Source organism: Nuphar pumila, chromosome 8, assembly GCF_984573655.1.
Source record: "Nuphar pumila chromosome 8, dmNupPumi1.hap1.1, whole genome shotgun sequence".
Taxonomy (NCBI): Eukaryota; Viridiplantae; Streptophyta; class Magnoliopsida; order Nymphaeales; family Nymphaeaceae; genus Nuphar; species Nuphar pumila.
The window spans coordinates 7,057,256-7,070,528 of record NC_143256.1 but is presented as its reverse complement, the minus strand read 5'-3'; the positions used below and the strand labels follow the sequence as shown (position 1 = coordinate 7,070,528).

Genomic DNA, 13,273 nt, shown 5'->3' with positions numbered 1-13,273 from the left:
GCTTATGCTGAGCATCGACGTGTCGCTTACCATGCCAATAAAATAAACATGTCGTACATGTGTGTTGACGATAACGTTCTCATAATATCCACGAGGCTCTAAAGCGAGTTCAATAGAAGTCGCTGAGAGAGCAACGATATGCATGCGAAAATCGCCCCGCCATGCGTGTCAAGATGTGTTTCTGCACCCAAACGTTTTCAAAGTCTGTGTACAAATATCTTACAAATACATATTACAAAACATATAATATCTTACAAAACGATATGTATAGCGATTTGTCAGATATTGAAAATCGATACGGCAGTTCAGTATTTATAACTTATAACTCGACGATACAAAAACATATTATCTAAAAGGTCGATAAATATATCGCACAATAAATTACAAATCGATAAGGAAGAACTTGAACATAATAGCAAACAAATCGATATTAACTAACAAAAATGTATCTCACAAAAACGAGAGTCTGTTACTAATACAGCGGTTTGAGATACAATGCATATGATGAGTGACTATAGGATACCTGATGGGGTAGAGGCCCTTCCTAGCATCTGCAAACAAGCGTTCTTGTCAACAGGTCCTAGCGTCTTACAAATATCGATAAGTTTCTAACCTTCGTAATAACAAGATCTACCTGCAATAACCAAACAATGCCTTAATGGCACACAAGACGACATGCCTTCTTCATCGATAGCATGATGAGATGAAAAGCTACTCACGGTGCCTTAATGGCACTGGTTGGAATGTTTGTGAATCATTGCTTTCTTCCATGATGCCTAACGACAGCAGAAATGAAGAGAAGACACTGGAATGTTTTGTAACACAAGGCAGGCACGAGAAGGCGACAGTGTGTTGTACAACAGGATAAAAAACAAGGCGGAAAGCTCGACTGGAGACGAAGGCAAAGTTTGCGTTGATAATGGGAGCAACTGTTACAACAGATGGCGCAGGCGAACGTCTCCACTTTAAATGGTTAACATCAAACTTTCTGGATGGAGGACTTTTTTGTCCTTTTCCCCACCCGTCGTTTCACAACTTTTGAATGAAGGATATTTTTGTCATTTCCTCGAACCGTCATTTAAGGGCAAGAAAAGCAAGTAAGGGTGATTAAGTCTTTGCAACAGCACTAGAGTCCGATGCAAAGTTATGTCAACATACACGGGAATACGAGCCCCATGTGCATGAATACGTGGCGCTCATTCGATCCCCCGAACACGGACGTGGGATTCAATGAATCATCGGGGGCGAACATACACAACCCTCCCCTCTCTCAGCCTCATCGTCTTCCTCAGCCACCACAATCAGAGGGGTCCCCAGGAAGCCATTATTGACCACAATCAGGAATTGAAAAGCAGAAGGCCCCTTGAGAAGACCGGTTGCACCATTGAGAGAGCACGCTCCTCCACTAAAGCCAGTGGCTCCAACCCCACCCTCACCTTCACCAACTCTCTCCCCACTTCCTACTTCATCACCACCCAGGAGCTCGGAGTTTCGGAATCCGACGATCGGTTGGATCGAAAAGAAAAAAGAGGTGAGATTTGGGGATCCTTTTTGTCTTTTCCTCCTTTTTTTTCTTTCCCTTTTTTAGGTTTTCGAAAGGGAGTTAGGTTTCCTACAGATTTTGTTTATCGTTTCATGCAGAGTTTTGATTCCCTTTTTCTCTTGTTTTGCTATTACTTTTCTTTGTTTAATAGTGTGGGATATTCTCCGTTTGCTGTTTTGATTGCTCAGAACTCTCTCTCTCTCTCTCTCTCTCTCTCTCTCTCTCTCTCTGTTTAGGAGAAGGCGGCCCTTGCGCAAGGGGTGATGCCAACAAGCTCACATTCTGGTGATGGCAGTCTAGGAACCTATAAGACTAAGCTTATAGAATTTAGGCTTTTCTCAGGAGCTGGCAACCTTTGCAAGATTGGGAGTGGGTATCTTGGTCCACATGCAGAGGAAAGTGCTCAATGTCCTAGTGTTCTTGAAATGCTTATGGATACTGGCCTTGGAAGTGCTAACTTCATTAGATGCAATTCGAATTCCAATCTTAAGTATCTAGAAATATTGCAATTTTTACTGTTGTGGTTGAATTTTCATGGTTATGTTGGTTCATGGTTATCATGAGTGCCAGAACTGATTGCAGTTAACATAAACAGACTCTGATTGAATCTTTTACTTGTGCAAAATGACCTTAATGAAGAGACAACGTCAATTGAAGCAATTAATGGAGCATGGGCAATTATTGGTCTTCCTGATGGCTTGATTATTGAAGGCCAAACTGGAAATGGTATTCTAGCTCAGGTGAGTTTAACATGCTCTATATGTGTATGGCTGTGCGTGCATGCACATGTGCGTGTGTGTGTGAGAGAGAGAAAGGTTTTAATCTGTTGACAGTCTTTTCTGTAGGCAGTTGGCTGGATATTGGAGTGCCGTTTCTGCTTTCCTACAGAAATTTAGTCCACTATGACAAATGCTACCATCTCATTTTGCATAAGGCCAAGTTAATTCGTCCTTTTCCTTGTTGCTACAGAGATTCAAGATGTTTCATGGGAGAGCCTTCTAACGGTGAAGCTTTAAACTTTTAGTTTATAACATATTCGATTGTTTGTTCATGTAATTGTATCTCCCCTGTACTTTGCAAAAGAAGATGCAAAGATCTCTTCGTCTAAAATGAGTACTTCAGGCAATTAAAAGCCATTATACATTTATGATAGTTTACACAAACTTTAGCAGAGTTCTAAACTTTCTGAGATCTATATTCATCCAAGGCATTTTCAGTGCCATTCCTTCAAAAGCTATCAAACAGTCTTCTTTCAAGGAGAAAAATAAAAACGTAAGAAAATTCTCATCTCAGCGGTTTGTATATTTGGTGTATTTCCGTGAAAAGCGCCCACTTTCTGTGACAAACAAACGAGCCCTTACTGCTCTCGGTTGTACAGACTTGTTCAAATGGAGAAAGAATTTCTTTTCACATCCAAAAGATAGCCCAAAAAAAAGAACGTGTCTTTTTGGCCTTTAAATCAGAAGGCTTCTGAATACAGTTGATGGGGATGTGAACTTCTAACCATCTTCAGAGATCATGCTTATATAATATACAGCGATTTTAAATTTGCCTTCTTCAACTTGGGTGTTTGAATATCTCTTCTGATTTTGTTGGAGAGAAATCCAGCATTGTATCCCTTAAGAACGGTGTCGAGTATATTTATCAACAAAGAGAATTAAATCTGCTACTTGTATCCATTTGGGTTCTGTAAGAGCCCATTTTACCTTTCATCAAATATAATATCAATTAGTTGTTCCATCTGCATATTTACTTCATGAAAGAACTAAAATATGCATTCACACGTTTCAGTAACAAAGTGATATGATGAAGAAAGTTTTTTTTTTCTTTTTCGATAACGATTCAATTACAACAGTTTGAAGGTGATATTTCCCTCTACATCCACACCCACATCTAATTAAAAGTAAGTGGTTCTGTTCATATTTTCATAAAAAAAAACAAAAAGAAAAATAAGAAATGCTTCTTTAGAACAAGAGAAGATACAGTAAGAGGTCCTTAACAATTGCATGGATGTGAACCAAAAAAAAGGAACAGATCACTCAAGATCTACAATTCCAAAGTTGGAGAGAAGAATCTTCAGTTGATCCACAAAATCTGAACATGTTGCATACTCAGTCAACAACCAGACAACAAACCCATTGCCCATCTGCAGCCATAAAAAACCAACACAAACTATTCAAATTCCACTAAATTTCATATGTATAGAAAGCAATAAACCAATAAAAAATGTTTGATGGGTCTGCAGAAAAAAATTTGTTGGCGGCATCCAAACTTCACAGAATTGCAGAAAAAAATTGTTGGGCTGCGTCCCAAACTCAAATTTGCAGAAAATGATTTGATGGTGCATCAAAAAATTCACAAACCACAGAATAAAACCGTTGGGGCTAATCCAGCATTCGCAAAGTTGCAGAACAAAATCATTAAAATGAAGTTTATTGTCACCTTCCATTACTAATCTCATTCTTCGGAAGGAATCCAAAGAAGGGTCGTTCATTTGCCTCCAACTTCTTCTCCCCAAAGTATTCCTGAAGCTCCTTCTTCATCTTCCTCTGGAACACGAGGGAGATCACTGCCGGTTTTTGATAGTCGGAAATCATGCTCATAGAGACCGGCTTGGGTGGTGATGAAGTAGGAGATGGGGAGAGAGTTGGTGAAGGTGAGGGTGGGGTTGGAGCCACTGGCAATGAACGCCACGACCTGATCTGCTACCCAAAAAGCGGATGCAGCCAAAAGCTAAGCGTCGAAGAAATGTCTGGATGTACGGATGTGAAGCCTAACGGATGACGCAAGGGAAAACCTATGTCACAATGATACGTAGACATGGATAGAGGACACGTGACTCAAGTTGACTTGGAAGTTTTTAAGGTTTTCCAGAATACAGAATACAAGATACGAGGACACGGAATTTTTTTAAATATTTTATCAAAACTTTTATATTTTAGTAAAAAATATACTTTTACTGCAAATATTAAAAATGTAAATATCACTAAATATATTAAAATCAATAGTTATACGTGTTAATGTCCGTGCATGTCACGCACAAAATGACATGTTCCTATACCATATACGGAAAGCAAGTAAGAAACAACAATGAAAATAAGTATCTAAAAAATAATAGTATAATTAGAGCTTGTGTTTATGATTACAATAAATTTTAATGTTACATATTTTGGAAGAATCGAGTGGGTTAGTCCTTATTGTTTAAGCAAATAAAATAGTATCCTAAGCTTCTCTTATTGCCATCTGTTTATCCTCTCACTGCAGCAAAAACCCTTATTGGAGACGAGTATGGGCCATCGATAGAGGATCCAATGGCCGTCACTAGCAGCAGTAGCGACAGCAAATTAACCGTCACCAAAACTGGCATCACTGGACTCTTTGGTGACAGCTTAAGCCGTCACGATAGTTATTTGGAACTACTGTTTATAAAAGAAAACAATAGTAACAGTCAAAGCCGTCACCACTATATATTTTAAAATTAAAAGATAAGTTAATGGTGATGGTCCATGTCGTCATCAATAGTTTTTTTTGAAAAAAAATTATGCTAAATAAAAAATCATTTACGATGGTCCTTTAAGGTTTAAAAATATCCTGGTTGAAGTAATACATTTGATTCACGAAAATAACAAAAAACAACCCAGAAATATGGAATGAAAACTAGATAATCAAAGAACCCAAGGAAATTAAACATTATTCAGCTTCCCAAATCATACTAAACAGATCGGGTTTGGGTTCCCAAATTAAACATTATATATATATATATATATATATATTACAAGAACCCTAAAACATCAAGCATGCCATCAAGTTTAATGTTGATTGAAATGAAAAAACATAAAAATACCTAAATGCTAATTTTAAAAAAATACAAAAGCTCTCAAACCTAAAGAAATATTCACAACTCATGCTATTTAAAAAAAAACTAAATAAAAAACCTAAATCCTAAACAAACATCATTCACATATATATGCTAACTGAAAAAACCCTAAAATTTTAAGTTTCTAACTAAAATCAAGTATCTGAAATCATCCATCATATTTAATATTGACTGAAAATAAAAACACATAAACTAATGTTGCATTCATCTCATTTGCAAAAACAAAATAAAAAGTCTAATTGCTAATCGAAAAACAAAACCCCAAAAAACCCTAAAGTCCTAAACCTTAAAAAGAAAGCACAAGAAGAAGATGAAGATGGAAGTCCTAAACCTTAATGTTGGACTCAGACTGCATGCTTGGGAATTGTGAGAGAGAGAGAGACCTTGAAGGGTGGCATTGCTGTGCCTACGCTGCAAAAATCTGTCGGACGGAGGGAGGGATACTCGTCGGATGGCAAGAGAGTTGGAGACACAAGAGTTGAGAGAGAGAAAGAGTCGGGTGGGGATGGGAGCTCTTCGTGACCCCTGATATAACAACCCAAAATTTTAACCCTAAAATTTCAGAGATTTTTTTTTCTTTTTAAAAAATCAACGAAAACAATCATTTTCTTTGGGTTAAACATTCTGAGCGGGTTACAGTACAATCAATCATCATAACCAAATTAAAATATGAATATTAAGATTTAATTCAGTTTCAATAATTTAAAATATATAACAGAGTATTTTGATAACAATAATTATTTTTTTTAAAATCATTCTCGGGAAAGAAAAAGACTGGCTCTCGACGTCGCCTAAGCATTCCACATCCACTCCGCAGTTGCACATCATAATCTACCTAAAACCCCATAAAATGGGTCAGACTCGTGAAAGCCTGGTAAAAAAATGACATACTTGCTATAAATATATGATATAAGAATACATTCAAACACAACCTTATATACAAATCATGTAACACACATCTTAGCAGACAATAACATAAAATTATGCTAATAATTAAAATAAGATGTCAGTTTTATATACATCCATTCATGCTAAGATTTGCATCAATACAATAAATTATGTACATGCATGAACATTTACAAAATGCATGAATATATACAAGATGCATGAACTTACCATTTCAGTGTTGTGAGTCATTCATACATGAATAAGTTCTTATCTTCAATTATTGTTTTTTTGCTTAAATGATGCATGCCATGTTCTGTCTATATGCAATTCACAATCTTGTTTCACTTGCCAATATCTGTCTATGGGTACAACACAGACTCTCCTAGTATGGAGGTACGGTCTAAGTTTGTATTTTCAAAAAATTATCTTATTAACCTGCATGATTCCCCAACTGTGCATACGCCGGAGAGAATATAAATTTATAGAGAGAGTCCACAACTCCTGGAATCCCGATATATCAGATTTTCCTTATAAATCTTACCTACCACACTATGGACAAATTGTAGTAGTTTCCCCAGTTACTGGTTCTGTGGATAGGAGACAAAAGCAACATTCCGTGCTGAACCAATATCCCACAAAATCGTCAATACCATGTTTACTCTCTTAATAAGCCTCAAGAAAATTAATTTTATTTTGATTTTTTAATTAATTCTCTTTTTAATCATGCCAATGCAAACATACAACCACATTCAGAGTTCATATGCAACAATATTCATGGCACTCAATCCATGCTTTTGATTAGTCTTTATCATAAAATCAATACAATAATGCAATCATTATGCGTTTATACAGTCAAGGTAGGCTAATCATTCATATTTATGCATGCCCAATTCAATCAGTAATGAAATGCATTTAGTTAACATGCATCTCAGTCCAATATATCATTTAAACATCAATAAACATGTTGCACAAAATAAAATATAATTAGGCATCAATACATGTCATACTGTACAGTTCGAATCCCTATTAACCCGATTTTGAAAAACCCACAAAAAATCACAAGAACTGAATATAACTCTCAATATTTTACTAGGATTGCCCCAATATCTTAGGAACACAGTTCAAGAAATAAAACTACAAAATGCATCATAATAAATTCAGGAAACTTCTGAGACTGAACCCTGTTCAGGAAAAATATTAGACAGATTCTGTCAACTATAGAAATTCATTCCAGTTTGAGGAATTTTTCAAGATTTACAGAAAAATCTTTTGACAAAATTCTTTTTACAAAATCTTGTTACATATGTTACCTTTCACTCAAAATTTTTATAATTTATTTTGATCAGTTTTGATTAGGGTTTTAAAGCTTTCAAAATCTTTGGTCGGAAAGGTCCTGCTGATAGGGTAGAAAACCTATTATCTGTTGCAATGGACATTTCGGCCTTAAAACTGAACCAAACGAAATGAAAAAAAGATTTTAAATTTAAGCCTTGAATGTGAAATATTTTAGTATTTTTTATTATATTTATTGATATTTTTTTCATAGAAATATCAAATTTTTTCTAAAACTAGTTGAAACAAAAAACGATGACAGAATAGCCAAGATTCAAACTCATGCAAGATCTATTATGCAAGAACAAGAATCATGATGAAATTTATATAATCATAATTTTTATGCTCTAAATATATTTACAATATCATACAACACATCTTTGATCATATTTATACTAATCTTGCTAAAACATTAACATCTATCATTCAAAAATCACAAAACCTTCATAGAATATCTCAAATACAATTTCATCGATGCAAGAATCATAAGAAACATTAAACAACATAAAATCATGATTTATTTATGCAATAACATGTTGTTCAATCATGATACACATATACAAATCTACCATATATGCTCAAATTAACTTTCTTTAACATAAACCATTAAAACCCTAAAAAATTTTTGGCAAAACCTTCTTCAAAATGATTTTCACGTATCTTTAACCAAGATCTATGCAAGAGAAAAAATTACAACATCAAGATCTATGGAGAAACACTAAAAATCATCCTTCTATATTCATTATACATGCTGAACAATGCAATAAAATATAGATCCATCTATTCACTATTTTTTTCTTTTTAGGGCTTTGAAACAAGTCTTTTCCAAATTATTTTCTCAAAACTGATCTTACAAAACACCATAAAATTTTTTTTCATGTAGATTTAATAGTCATAGATGTTATAGGCATAGATTACATGTAGATCCAAATCTTGGATAAAAAAGAGGGTATGCTAATGTATCTCGAAATCAAACGCCATGAAAGTAGAGATTCCTTATCAAAATTGTGTTTTCTGCAACAAAATCGTCACTTTTTTCTCCACTCGCACCTCATTTCAGATTATATTAGACCTTCACCAAGGTAGTTGCAGGTCTTTAATGGAGGTCTGGAGTACCTTAATGGCTTGGAGGAAGAAGAAGATGCGAGGAAGAAGAAAGAAGAGATACACTTCAATAAAGAAAGGAAGAGAGAACTAACCTGGTTAATCTTCTTTATAAAACCTCTATTTATAGATGAACTTAGGCTAATATAAGAGGTTAATATCTATTAATATCTTTTATTAACAAAATAACTAAATAAATTATATATCATAACTTATTAAATTTTGAAATTAACTAAGTTGGAGAAGAAAAGTTAGGACTTCTTATTCTAGTTGGGCTCTAGTGACATGGTAACCTTTCAGGAGGCCTACAAACCCAAAGACTCAACATAATTCAACGTTTAAATAGTTGATTCGATATCCCTCAAAACATAGATCAGCGTGGTGGTCTTAGATTTAATCGTGCACACATGGATGGACAAAAAAATTTAGTTGATGTCAAAAAACATTAAATTTTGATATACAATTAGGCATAAACTTCGGTCGATGATAAAATGCTCAAATCAACACCGATTTGGGTGTGTAGATAGTCGATTTTGATGCCCTTGAAATGAGAAACGTCAAGGTTAACTCCAATTTAATAGGTAAGGTACTGATTGACCAAATTTTTTATCAAAACAATAATGATGTTGTTCATAGCATCCCAACCTATGGGTCTAATCCAATGAGATTAGATCCAAATATCTTGAGTTATATCCAATACAATCTATCCCTAATTAAATCCAAATGTCATAGATTATATCCAACCTAATTGGGTTGGATCCAAAATACAATCTCAGCAATTTTAAACAACCAAATTTTAAACCTTATCAAAGTTAGAAAACCCAAAATAAAGGTCGGTCAAATTTGAAAAATATATTTTTTTAATCAACTCATAACCGAAATCACCAGATCTAATCTTCTACGAGATCTATGGCTCATAACGGACCTAACTAGAGTCCTAGTTTAATTTAAACTCTTGAATTTTACCTGAATTTAACTTAAATTTTACTCAAATTTAAAAGTTAAAATAAAATTTGTAGGTATTACACCTGGTGGGTTGGGTTCAGGTGGTGGCCCACCCTATAACGCTTGTGAATTTTGTTACATGAATAAACATGAATTTTGATGGCCGAAATGTTATATAGGGGTTTTTTTACTTTTGAATTTAATGTTTGGATCTCAAATATTTTATTCGGATCCCTGATATCTTATTTGGATATTTGATATTGGATCCCAAATATTTTATTCAGATCTTTGATATCAGATCCATGTTATCTTATTTGGATTCTGATATTGGATCCTAGATATTTTATTTGGATCATTGATATCAGATCCCCAATATTTTATTTGGATATTTGATATTGGATCTTGGATATTTTATTCTAATCTTTGATATTAGATTCCTGTTATCTTATTTGGATTTGGATTTTGGATCTCAAATATTTTATTCAGACCTTTGATATCGGATCCTCGATATCTTATTTGGATTTTTATATTGGAACCGTGATATTTTTTTTGGATCTTTGATATTGGATCCATGATATCCTATTTGGGTCTTTGATATTGGATTCCTAATATCTTATCTGGATCTCTGGTATTGGATTCACGATATCTTATTTGGATCTCAAGATTTGGATCTTTAATTTTGGGTCCCAAAAAGTCTAGATTTTTGTATGGATGTGGATAGTCCCAATATGGATCCAAATACATGAATGGATCTTAGATCCTCATTAAGTTGATCCAATTACTAATGATGAGAGTAACTCATGTAGGGTGGGGTGTCACACACCTACTTAATATATATATATATATATAATAGATAATAGATAAAAATGCTAAAGTAGGTCAGTAAAAGATGTAACATAAATTTTATAAAAAAAAACGTTAGAAAAGGAGCTGGTATTTTAGTGGGAAGGTCTTTGGTTTCTTTGAAAGTGGCTGGGGTTCAAATCCTACCACTTATGTATATAGTACAACTTAAAGAGCGGGGTTGCTGGAAAAAGAGAAAATCGAACCACCCCCCATTCCTCTCTAACTTTCCCCTCTTTTTCTCTCTCACGATCTCCCTTTCCCCTCACTCTCACGATCTCCCATCCCTCCCTCTTACTCACCATCCCATTCCTCTCTCTCTCTCTCTCTCTCTCTCTCTCTCGTAACCCCATAAAAAAACCCTCTCTCATGGTTTCAGCTCTCCCTCTCTTGTGAATCCATTTTCCCTCTCTTTCTCTCTCTCTCCCTCATAAACGACTCTGAGGAGATTGCGAGGAAGGGTGCTGCTATCACAAGGGTGCTACTTTCACAAGGACAGAACAACCAATGTTATTGGGTGTTCTCGATTCAACGCTGGGTAGGGTCCTATGGCTTACTGTGTATAGTGTCTCAAGGCTGTCATGGTATAGATCATCGATACATACCAGCAATCAAACAAAATTATTAACATTAGGGTCGATTAAAAATCCAGATGATCCATACCAGAAATTTTCTGGTATGTCTGGTTCTGTGTGAGAGCTGGGCTCTCAAAACAGGTTTGGAGTCATTTTCCTAGTTGTAAGAATGGACCTATTATAGTGATTTTGCTAACCTGTTCTTTGCAGCCGTTGTATACTCCCAGTCTTTGGGGTTTGTTAGTTATTAAATAATTAGTGGCGAAGAAAGAAATATTTGCAGTCAAAGAAAAGAATCTGGTAACCTAAGTTTTGCTACAGTGCATGTTCAGGTCCGAATGAGCGCCACATATATAAGCATGTGGGGCTCGTATCCCCGTGTGTGTCGGCATCACTTAGCATCAGTGTCCGGTGCGGTTGCAAGTTTCATAGAATAATAGTTTTTGTCCTATCGTGATTTACTTTTATGAGCTTTGTCTATGTGAGCAAATCATTGTAATGTTAGCCCTTCGTAAATGAAAATCGAGACTTAGTTGTCGAGTTTTGTAAAAGGCTGATGAAATGATGTTTTGTAATTTAATTAATGCGCAATGCAATTTATTTGTGCATGATTTTTGAAAATGAACTGTATGTGAAACGACGTTTTCTTTATAAATGAATGACACATTGCACAAGTTTAGGAGGGTGTCGCTTCGCTTTGCTTCGTGAGTAAGAAATGGATGAACTGACGTTTCCTTTTTAAACGGCGTGTTTATGGGTCGAACATATAACCTGTTTCATCTCAAAGGGGGTATCGATGATGAGAAAGGAGATGACGACAGCTACATGGCCAATGATGATGAATCAGGCTTATATTGTCTAAACCTCGTGACAAGTTTCTTCAAAATTTGTCTCTTTTGTGGCATATATTCGATTTGTTTTGTGTACTGTAGAAAAGATAGTCAATATCGTCTATTGAATATTCTGTTAATGTCAGTGGAACATCCACAAAAAATATACTCAAAAACTCATCAAAGAGATCCAAGATAACATCAATCGGCTGCAAGATGAATTTGTAGAAGGAAACAATATCAATAATTTTCTACGTATGAAACCACTATTAGTTATATATTTATGTACGCGATGGGTATGCATGTTAACACATGCATATTTGTTGCAAACAGACTATATCCGATTTTGTCATGTATATTCAAAGCAACGCAACAACCAATATTAGACGCATCGTTACCCCTTATTTCATGGTATATCGGTTCTCTCATATATTTATTTTCTTTTTTGATTTACTCTTGTTGCTTCATGTTTTAACCTTACTATTATCACTATTTCGTTCAACAAAATTTCATCCGCTGAATGCCATACTCCATTGGATTTCAAGATGGACTACCATGCTGGGGTAACGATGATCACTGCAGAGACTTTTGATCAAGTGAAAAGGTAAGTGAAGAAACCGCTTGTCCAAGTTTTAGGCATAACAGTCCTAACACAATTTGTACTATTGATTTGTAAGATATTGCTTTGATTTGCAGATATTGATTCCTACACTCTGGCAAATTGCTCAGCATTGGGTCTTATACATGATGGATTTATGGGAAAAACAACTATGGTGCTACAACTCATTGGACTTTCACACTGGTGTAAAATGTGACATTATGCATTTGGTAAGTTTTTATCTATAAGTGTATTATATCTTGTACGGTGGCCCAAAATTTACTTGCTTTTGCATTAACCACATGAGGGATTCGTCAAAGATGTTTTGGGTGTCAACATTGGCGAGCGAAGGTTTCGCTCAGCACATGATGCTCCTTTACAAAATAATGACGTCGATTATGGCGTATTTGTAATGAAGTATATTAAAGCAATATACAATGGGCGAGAACCTGATTTCGATGTTGTATGCTCTACACTTAAATATGTTTTATTATCCTCTATTATTGGAGACTCAATTTATATATTGATGTCATATTACCTTTTTGTTGCAGGATGATATACCTGGATTCCGCACAGAACTATGAAAAAAATTGATGGGGTTTCTAATTGCGAAAGAAAAAAAAACTCAACCGGCAAGAATACCTAGAAGGCAACGAATGGCGTGACCTCCCTAGGAGTAATATGATGTATAGAGATTTTTAACATATTTTGTAGATTGTATATACAAATTTTGTATAC

At 35.0% G+C, this 13,273-nt stretch overlaps 1 long non-coding RNA gene across 2 annotated transcripts; it reads left to right on the top strand.

Annotated features, from left to right (window-relative positions):
• Positions 1–1,271: 1,271 nt before the first annotated feature.
• LOC149829529 (uncharacterized) lies at positions 1,272–2,700 on the top strand. 2 transcript variants are annotated; one of them, XR_016433569.1, is made up of 3 exons: positions 1,272–1,531; positions 2,183–2,283; positions 2,389–2,700. It is a non-coding gene; the product is annotated as an uncharacterized LOC149829529 (long non-coding RNA). The 2 variants fall into 2 exon arrangements; XR_016433568.1 differs by having other exon boundaries at positions 2,139–2,283.
• The last annotated feature ends 10,573 nt before the right edge of the window (positions 2,701–13,273 follow it).